The following is an 11,664-nucleotide window of genomic DNA, read 5'->3' on the forward strand; positions in this document are numbered from 1 at the left end:
CATTGCAGAAACGAATAAACCAGTAGATTATACGGGAATTGTGGTTAATGAAGTGGAGGTGAGTAGTCTATTGCATAACCTCAATGTCAATACATCTGTGGGATTGGATGGTATACCAGCTCGTGTTGTACGAGAAGCAGCTAAAGAACTGTCAGTACCCTTGACCATTTTGTTTAATTTGAGTCTCGGGTCTGGGTTAGTCCCGAGCGGGTGGAAAGAGGGGAAAATAGTTCCACTGCATAAAGGTGGTTCCAAGACTGCTGTTGTAAATTACCGACCGATTAGCATATCAGGAATCATTGTCAAGGTCTTAGAGAAATTAGTCAAGAAAAGAATACAGGATTGGATAGATGAAAATGGGATATTGTATGGGGGACAACATGGTTTTGTGAAGGGTAGATCATGCCTCAGTAACTTGCTCACGTTTTATAACACAGTGACGGCTGAACTGGATACGGGTAATGGGTTTACAGTGATACTACTGGACCTTGCCAAGGACTTTGATAGGATACCACATGGAATCCTAATCAGTAAACTGGAGCAGATGGGTATAGATAAGGGTTGGTGAGATGGATAGGAGGGTGGTTGAAGGAGAGATATCAAAGAGTGGTTTATTCAGGAGTGGAGTCTAAAAGACGTCTTGTGACTAGTGGAGTGCCACAGGGCTCTGTTCTTGGACCACTGCTTTTCAATTTGTTCATCAATGATATTGGAAAGGATCTGAGAGGAAGTGTTCACTTGTTTGCTGATGATGCAAAGTTGGGTAGAGCAATTGTGAGTGCACAGGATGTCAAAATTTTACAGGATGATTTGAATAGTTTGGAGGACTGGGCTAGGAAAAATGGATGTCAATTTAATGTGGCAAAGTGTAAGGTTATGCACTTTGGGGTGAAAAGAATAGCAGCAGTATATCGCATTGGTGGAACCATACTCCAGGAGATTGATGAGGCCAGGGATTTGAGAGTGTTGGTGGATAGGGAGTTGAAGTTTAGAGGGCACATTGCAAAAGTAACTAAAACAGCTCACCAGATCACTTGGCTTCTGAAAAATACTTTAACATGCAGAGACGAACAAGTTGTTGTACCTCTGTATCGAGCCTTGATAAGACCCCATCTGGACTTCTGGGCCCAGCTATGGGCACCAGGGTTTCTTCGTGATGGGGAGGAAGTGGAGAGGGTCCAGAGACGAGTGACCAAGATGATAGCAGGTCTGTGGAATCAACCTTATGAGAATAGGTTGAAGATTTGTGGGTTGCAGAAATTGGACGATAGGTGAAAGAGGGGTGATATGATTGAGACATTCAAATTACTGAAGGGTTTTTATAAGATTGATCCAGAAGATATTTTTGAAAATATGACTGGTGGTGGGAGGACTAGGGGCCATGCATGGAAGCTGGGAAAGAGCGTGGTTGACAAGGGTGTTAGAGCTAGGTTCTTTACTTGGAGAGTGGTAAATGAGTGGAATAAGCTTCCAGAGTCTGTTGTGGGTGCTACGACCGTGAATGAGTTCAAGTCAAGGTATGATAGATACTGTGAGAATGTTGAATTGTTGTTCTTGACATGATGTTAAGGCCTCCCTCGATGAGTCTGTCGACTCCTTGGAGTTTCCCGGAACAATAATAATAATAATAATAATACTATCTCCACCATCTATTCCATCACCTGGTCTATAGCAGCACCCAACTGTACATTTTGTTCCATTAGTCTCAATCTCACACCAAATAGCCTCAAATGAGCTCTTTTCACTATCCTGCAATACAACTTCTATTCTCCTTGACTGCAGTTCATCAGCTATCATCAATAACACTCCTCCCCCATTTTATTCTCTCTGTCCCTCCTAAACATATTATAACCTACACATTCTATCCCGCTAACTATATCATCTTCTGTCAGCCATGTTTCACTAATGCCAATAACCTGTGGCCAGGAAGAGCCAATCAAAGCCAAAAATTCTTCCTTCTTGTTCCTAATACTCCTAGCATTAGTATACATGAAATGCAGTTATCCCTTTGTTCCACCTCCTATCTTGATGCGATATTCTAACTATGCCGTTCCGATTTTTTGTCCTTAATACTGGCTCGGGTACATTATATACATTCTTATCACTCAACTGTCTCACTGATGTCCGCATATCCACTCCCCTCCCCTCCTTGGTAGTTCTAGTTTCCCTGGTTCTGCACATCCATTTTTCACTTCATTCAGCAACACTTTTTCCAGTCTCCGCACACTAAATCCATTCAAATGCAGACCATCCCATTTGTATAAATCCTTTTGCCCATCAAACTCATTCCACCCCTCTACGAATTCCACTCCAAACCGTCTGCATAACCTGCGCATGATGTCATTTGCGATTATGGCCATCCTTCTAAACTCCTCTCTGTCATACCGCGGAAACAGACTCACCATTCTAACTCTGTCACTCTTTTCTTTCGCTACTTTTAACAATACTTTTAAGTCCTCTCTCATAAAAAATTTATCTCCTTTCAATTCATTCGTACCCGCCACAACTATCAATTCTTTCACCCTCTGTTTTTACACTCTAATACTCTCACTTATCATTCTACTATTCACTGCCCAATATCATCCTTCCCAAATCATTCTTTCTTTTAATGGCCATGTATCGAACAAAATCCGAAGAATTTTTTTCTTTCATTTTTGGCCTGATTATCTAAGTACTATCATATTGTACCATGTTTGTTACCCTTTTCGAGTAACCGTTCTCGCCTGTTATTGATACTCCTCATGCAAATGACTATACTACTAATCTTATTCTGCTTCATTATCCCTTCTTCCAAAGTGCATGGCATCCTTCGTCACTCATTCCTTATTTGACTCGGCTTGACTTATTTGACCTCCTGACCTCTGTAATAGTCAGATATTGCTTCTGCCACACAATTCCTGAACGGTGCCCAAGTAGTAATGATATACTTTCCATCCAATTTCTTATTCCATGATATAGCCACAAGCTGTCTCTATGTCATAATCAACCTTAGAAATTATATTCTTTAATCCTTTATCCAAGTCTAAGAATATGATACAAGAATTTAAAATTTTAATTTAATTTGCAACCAAGTGAAAAACTTTCTGCACCAACCTTATAGTACCACATATACTGTATATCTCTTTCTCATAGAAGTCCTCATATGACTGACCATCACCACTAAAGTAATTAATTCATCACTTTCACCAACTGGAAGAATTTGGCACACTTCATTTATAACATCCTCTGATGATATAATCAAATCCAAGACCTCTAATCTTCTTGTACTCTCTGTAAAGCACTATCTAAGGTAGATGTCTCTCAGAAACTCAAGAAAATCATTCTTCCCCCCCCCCCCCCAGATGCTCTGCTCTTCATTCCAATCCATATTACCGTAATCAAATGGCCCGTAATGATCACCCTATTCTTAGCCAGACCAATTTGCCAATACATTTTCTTCTCACTGCCTTCCACATTACTAGGCCTATAGCAATACCCAACTAAATATTTCGATCTGTCCACATCTACATGACATCGTACTACTTCAAAAGTGGTGATGCTACTTGCATCTCTTCCTTGGATGGCCATAGCTCTTCTGCAACCATCAACAACACTTCGCCAACCTGTCCTGTCCTCACAAATAAACATCATATCCCTCCATCTCTATTCTTCTCAGCATGTCATTCTCATTCAACCATGTCTCAGTTATTCTGAAAATTTTGGAGGATATCATTTCTATCAACACAACAATTTTATTCCCTTTATTTCGAATTCTTCTGGGTTACGTAAACATATATATTATATTAGCTGATTTCTGATTCAATATGAGTCTCACCGACACAATTTCTCAGAGTCAGTGACTCCTCTGTCCCCTGGACATTACTCTCTGTCATCATTGATCTTACACTTTCCTCAGACTTAAATGTTACCTTCACATCTCTGATCATCTCAATACTTTCTTATATGCACTTCTGTATTCATCATCTACACTTTTCAGTGTGGATGATGGATACAGATGCCCCTCTGTCCATCCTGACTCCTTCCCCTTTCCCTACTTGTCTTATGTTCTTTCTCATTCTGTTTCTTCATGCCACTCACCTACCCACTTTCCTGCTTTTTTACATTACCTCTTTCCTCTTCAAATCTTCCATTCCTCCCTCTCTCTCTCTCTCTCTCTCTCTCTTTTGCATAACATTAATAATCTTAGTTAGCCGTCTCAACTCATCAGTATGATATCTGGATAACACACTGACTACTTTTCCTACTACAGTGTTATCTTTTACTCTCCTCAACAATTCCATTCAAACCCATCTTACATTTTTCTTGTTACCAATCATATCGCTCATGCCTACTGCTAACTCATTTGCTCGCTTACGCTTTATATCCAATGATTCAATCACTCTGTTGATTCTAGCAACTGGAAAGGAAACCTTACGTTCCTTCTCATTGTTGATTCTAGCAACTGGAAAGGAAACCTTACGTTCCTTCTCATTAACCACACATGTAATAATTGAATCCACATACACAGCCATTCTCGAATTATTCATAACCTCTTTCACATTGCCATTGTTTAATTCTTCCTTTAATTCTCCTAATTTCACATTGAAGCTTCATTTCTTGCCTCATATTCAGCTCTAATTTCATGTCCTGAATTACACACATGGAGTCATGGGCAAACGGTTCCATCAACTTGTTATGCTTTAAGCTTTTATAAGAGAAAGATGTATTTCAAATTGTGTGGCCTTAGCTCTTCCTATTCAGAAGAACATTTGTGAAGCATGAAACTTTGAATCACATGTCCTACCATTCAATGGATCAAAGTACTTCTTGATCTCTTGAAAGTGCTCTACGTTACAAACCTTTCTGTATTAAGCACTTATATAAACAGTAGAAATACTGGCGTCCTTGTTACTTCTCGTATGGAAAGGCTTGCCCAAATGAAAATGAAACTTGGATATTTCCCACAAAGATACAGGATATGATTTTATCGTTTAGAAGGAAAATCCTTACAAAAATATTTGGTCCAGGGAGTGATAATGGTTCCCAAGGTAGTGGATATCTAGCACAGGCAAGTGAATTTTCCTCCTGGAAACTCTGGATTTTAACCCGCGACTCAAGAAAATCGACCACAGATTTTCTTGACAATACACTATTTCAGATTGTGATATATAATGTTAGCAGTTGTCTATTGAACTCTCCTCTCCTCTCCTCTCCTCTCCTGATGTCTATTAAAAATTATTGATAGTGTTTATCCGACTATCCGTGATTGGTTGGACGACAGCCTTCATAACGTTAGTTTTGTCTAAAAGTCTTGTAACTTCTTTGGGGAATAAAAGGTGTTAGCAAATTTATATATATACAGGGTGGTCATAATTAAATTTCCCCTCTTTGGAGTCTTATCTGGCTTGATCTATCAATTGGAATGTCACCAAATTGGTAAGAAGACTAATCGAGACAAGGGAATGATTCCGCGAAAAAAAAAATTGTTCGAAAAGTCCTATAGAGGAACATGATGCTGTACAATGTAAAAAAAGCGTTAAAATGGACAGACAAATGAATAACAAATACTAAATTGAAATGAAAGATTACTTTTATGTGTTTCTCTTATGATAACACAACAATAAAACATTTAATATCAATTTAATTTAGCACAGTGATTACGGTATTACAGTTACTTACTAAAGCGTAAATGTTGTCACAAACCTGTTGCACACTCGAGCATGCGAAAGAGAACCTGATTCAGTGTGGCCACCGTTATCGTTGACCAGAAATTGCATCCTATACACAGCAAAACGTATCATATCGGAAGGAATGTTCGTCACAATCTGTGATACGTTGTCCTTTAAGGCTGCCAAGCTTCCAGGCACCGCCACAATAGACTTTGGCCCTCAGGTAGCAACCAAAAATCGCGTGGAGTAATATCAAGTGAGCGAGGTGGCCATACAACTGGAAAGAAGGGACTGATCTCTCTTTCTTCTGTACTGGTTGTATAATTTGAGGAGGTACTCCATCTTACATAAAAAAGATCTCGTCCAGACATCGTTGTTGCTGAAGTAGCGGAAAGACGAAACTGTTCAGCATATCACGATATTTCCGTGCTGTAATGGAACAAGTTACTGGTCCTGTCAGAGTGTCCTCAAAAAAGAATGGCCCTATTATAAAGTCTGCTGTAAAGCCATACCAAGCAGTAATTTTCGGTGAATGCAATGGAAGTTCTTCCTGGGGGCATGTAGGGTGATTCGGAAGTCTCAATTGGATAGTTTTCTGGTGTTTACAGTCCCGTTCAGAAAAAATGTGCCTCATGTTCCCACAGAATTTTCCAAGACCAAGCGTCAACTTCTAGTCTGACCAGAAACGTCAGAGAAAATGTTAGTCGCTTATCATAATTATCGTGCAGCAGCGCCTGTATTCAGCTGATCTTGTGCAGTTAAAATGTAATAATTTTGGGCAAGACTTTTCATACGAGGAATAAGGCATATAAAATTGCCGCGTTACTCCACGGGCGCTGCTACTACCACTTACATTTTCTTGTGATCTGCCGACAATCGAGGTGGCAACATTTTCCATTACCCATAGTGGTACTGGTTCCGTCCTCCGCCAGGTCGAACTTCCAAAAAAAAAAAAAAAAAAAAAAAAAAAGCCATAAGTGTCAACTTCCAAAGATCCTGTTTCTTCACACTTCCAAATCATCGATATAACTGCGTTCGCTGATAGAGGACCCTTATCCAAGTTCTGGCGGGTTCCAAACTCACGAAAAGAGCAGCTGATGCATTGTATTCGTTAAAGTAAAATAACTTTACAAGTTATGCGCGATAAGGTAAAGTGAGACGCATGTGGAACTCAACTATCAATAGGAATGCGTTTGTGAAGTTTTCCCTTTACTTTATAGCTCTTATGATCAGTGACGGCGGGTGAAAATTTTAAGTGGGGGTGCTGCATATACAAAATAAGAAAAATAATTCTTTTTTTTTTTCTAATCAGCAACCAATTTATTAATGAGTAAATTTACATATGAAAAAAATTGCTTTATTAAAAATATTTCACCCTCACCACGAACACACACACCAATAATAAAAGTTTCGTATCTCACAGAAATAACGCGCAATTTATCTGTAGCGATAATTTGTTTCGAAATCCAAAGCGTTAATCGAACAGTTCCAGTTATTAACTATTCAATCAATGTCGAAATATAAGCTGTGACCTTTAACATGTTGCTTTGCACTTCTATAATATTGTAAGCATTGTTGTTATTTATAAACACAAACAAAATTTAATTTTTTCAATTTTTCCTTCGGGGTACTGCAGTTATAATTTTTGAAGTAAATTTTCTCAAAATCACTTCAAATTTAAAAGTTTTTTTTAAGTTTTAAGTTTTTTATTTTTATTTTTATTTTTATAGGTTATATACTGTGTGTAAAAACGCACGTGACGTGCTTGGTTTATATACGTAGCAGACAAAAGTCCACAGTAGTTGAACGCTTCTGTTCATATACATCTTTATACAATGAAGCGTTGTGAACGTTTAAAAATTGGACCGCGCACAACATTTCTTCTGTACTATCATAACAAAAAAAAGCGGATATATCTAAACATGTACAATCTGAGAAATTTTCTCTTGCATTCTTATTGTAGCGGCCAAGACCTGGAATTACAAAGCAGTTTTATTGATTTTTCTTGGAAATGTTCTATTAAGAAACCGATCGCTGTGATACAAGCAAAAACTCTGTTAGCTAAGAGTAGCATAGAAAATAAAGAATAATAAACAAAAAATAAAATAAAATAAAATAATAAATCCGCTATCTTAACGTGCTGTATCACCTTTTTCATTGTTCTAAAGCCAATTGAACTCACAAAATTCATAATAATAAATAAGGGAAGAAAAAAAAATCTGCACATACACAGCATAAACACCATGTTTAATAATGAAGTTTAATTTTACATATACAGTAAAATTAAACTTCCCGTTTGTATGAAATGGCAGCTCTCAGAACGGAGGTGATCTGGATACGTTTGGAAATCACTGAGTCGCTGTGACGAGATCACTTCACAGGTACAGAGGGAAGGACTACTGTTAAGGCGATCAGTCACGTCAATTTAGTTTAAAATTATTTACAACGCAGTACATATTCATCTCCTCAAAAATGCTCAGAAAGAGTAAACGTGAATTTAAGAATACAAAAGCCTCAAAGAAGAGGAAAAAGCATTAACATTGGAAGAGAAGCGTGAAATTTTTAGCTTTCAGGAATCCGGAATGAAATTGATAGAACTTGCTTCAAGTTTCAGTTGTTTCATTGTAGGATAAGCATCTTAAAAAATATAGACAAACGTTTATATTATATTATTATCGAGTGACATTTGTAATGACGTCATAACCAGCCTCATAGCCTTAAGTTGATTAGACCGAAATTCAACAAACGGTACAAGATAAATCCACCGCGTGGTTACTTTTCTACTCAGCGCATTTACTGTGTGTAAAGCATAGGTTAAAAAACAACAACAACAAAAGAAAAAAAAAACTTCAGCAGAAGATGCTTTTCAGTTCAATGCATGTCAAAAACGGTAGGACTAGTACGCTATTCAACCACAAACGACCATTTGTTGCAGCCTAGGTATCTCTTGGACTACCAAGAGATACCTATCTCTTGAACTATCAAAGAGGAGGCATGTTTCTTCAAAATATTATTTACAACAACTTTTGTTTTGTAGAAATATTGTTTGATTCATTTGTCACGTCTAGTCTGGATAGTTTTAGGAGGAATATGAATTTCATCAGCTCGTGTGAAAACCATCACCCTGTTTACTGCGAGGTTTAAGTTCGATGTGTAATCTCTAGAGCAGGGTTTCCGAACGATCTAACCCTCAGCCAACCCATAATAAGAATGTTCCGATAGGTTTCCAGACATTTACTGAAGGGATTCACATAAAAAAGAGGGGGGGGTGACAAAAAAATGAAAAAAAAATAATAATAAATAATAACTGAATAGACAAATGAGAAAAATCTCTTAAACTAGTAAGGATTTTTAATCAAAATATTCTGTTCGGAAGAAAAATAAAGTAATTTAAAAAAAAATCTTTACTCTTATTTATTTTTCTGGATAAGGAGTGAATGAACACCGTCCTATTCCGATCATATAAGTAGATAAATATGTGGTGATACCAAAACTTTGCTGATTCCTTCATCTTCGGTAACAGATCAAAGTCACATGGAATCATATCCAAAAATATAGCTTTCCACTATCAACGAGCACAAAGCTTTTTCGCCGGTGTTTTCTAGCCTGTCAGCGCTCACATTGTCATGAATAATAAACTGTCGATGATTGCATAGCACTTCCTGGAGCACACAGAAATGCTCTGAAAGGTAGCACTCCACATTGATACCTTTGGGACTGCATGGAATAGAATCATCCTGATATTACTCTCCCCAATTTTTTTTTTTAAAACTATTATTATTACGTGAATGGCACTATTCGTTTACGAGTAACTTCTGTTTCAGTCCGATCTGAAGGACCGCCTAAATTTCGTGAAGCGCAATGATACGGAGCAGAAATGTGTCCATTTATGACTGCTTTTCTGTGTCACTTTCGCTTTTGTGAAAGGTAGGTGATGGGAAGGGAAAAGGAATTAACTGGATGCAATGATGCGTCCAACTGCAAATTGAATGATCACAGTCTTTGCAGTCCAATTGGCGGCGTTCATCTCCTGTCCACTTTTAAGAGCTGCACCTGCTTGATCAGAATGATGTATCGTCCAGCACGTTATCTTGTGTAATATCTCGATCTTGCAAAATGTTTTCACTTATCGTACAACCATTTGGTAAATCAAGTATCGTTGTTTAATACTTCCCGCACAGATTGCTACCAATCGTTTGCTCTGCGATAACGTGTGACCTCAATTTTGATCTAAGAACGTTGTTACAACTTTGCGATGCTCTGCTATGAGACGTGGAACTTATCTGTCTTGTTCGCATGCACTTTACTTCCCTGACAGCGTGAAAATGACTGCGTACATCTGGGAGACGGCTGAGGGCCTAGTGGCACTAGTGAAAGGGCACTTTCCTATCTTTTTTTGAGCGTTACAGCAATTTTGCCACTCTTTTCAGTCACTTCTTTGTGATTCTAACGCTGGATCTCTTGCATATATATAATTAAAATAATTAATAGTGCTAATACTTGCTTTTTTAATAAAGGATTTTAACAAATAATGCTTTTTTTTTCTAATAATTAATTTATTAGTAAAAAAAACACTTTATGCCATGTTATACAAATCAATGAGAGAAGTCGAAAACTGTTTTGGTCTAATATAGCCTGATGGTGAAAGTGAATATTGTGTTTAAGTTATTAAACACAATATTCACTTGTTTTGTTATCTTCATTGATTAAGGCTGTTATAGTGAATATTTTGCTACATGTCTGAAATAATGCGATGAAGAAATGAGTAACATTTTCTGGAGTGGTCATTAATATTTTGAAGAGGTGTCAGGAACAGAATACAGGATTGGATAAATGAGAAAGGATTATATAGAAATCAACACTTGTTTTAGTAATGCTGTTACACTTTATTATAAGATCACAATGATGGATAATGGTTAAGTATATAATGCAATATTTTTGGATTTTTCAAAGGCATCTAACAGGAAGAGCTCCTATTTGACAGGATAGATTGGTATATAAGTTACGGCAATGGATTTGGATAATTGGGTAGTTGATTGGACTTCTAAAGCAGTCAAAAGATTGCATATTGAGAAGTTGCATCACGTCTATCAATATATGTATATATATATGTATATATATACACACACATATATAAATTGATATATGTGTGATAGACTCTGCTGATAGGATTAACCAGGTTTCAAAGATGCCAAGTTACTTGCCAACAAGCGCTAATCTAAACAGGCAATGAGAGATTCTCATACAAACGTTTTGGATCCTCGTCGATGACTATTTAGGAAATCTAATTTTAACAAAAATCTCTATGTTACACATAAGTTGGCTATCGGGATGATTTTTTACCTTGATTCTCCACTCTAAGAATTAACAGATAGAAGTTCAAGTAATGCAGTTTAAATAATGGAATATGTGGACAATGAGAAGTCAAGATGACCTTGTAATACCTTTAATAGCTAGAGCTGCTGCCAAGTTGTACGATATGCTTGGAAAGTTATCTTTGGATTGAAATCTGTTTATGATGTTACTGGAGAAAGCATGGTGGCATCTTAAGGAGTCAGTTACGTAATCTCAAACGTAATTTAAATTAACATGAATCCTAGATATGGGGACGTGCTTTTCAAGATACTCCTTGAGGAATATCTCACGGTTTGGTAAACAAATGGTACTTTACATTGTCATAATCTGCGTTCGAATGTTTTTTATTTATTTATTTTTAATAAAAATGACATCTTCATTTTCTTCATAATTGACTTTTGATTATAGCAAACGAATTGTGCAATGTTGCGTTTTTATTAGCAAAATATTTTTCCAGAAATGTTTTTGATAAATAAAAAAAAAAAAAAAAGGGAAGGAAGCGACACTGTAAACCAGTTTTATATTTGCATAAAAACTTTATTTGGCACCATTTACAGACAGCATTGGCTAGCTGAAGAGCATCTTCTTGGAAGACTAAATCAGCATATTTGGTAAAAGTTTTTTTTTTTAATTTTTTTCCCATTAGAGAATTAGACTCCTG

This window comes from Typopeltis vanoorti, chromosome 4, assembly GCF_054136105.1.
Source record: "Typopeltis vanoorti isolate ZY-2024b chromosome 4, IOZ_Tvanoo_1.0, whole genome shotgun sequence".
NCBI lineage: Eukaryota > Metazoa > Arthropoda > Arachnida > Uropygi > Thelyphonidae > Typopeltis > Typopeltis vanoorti.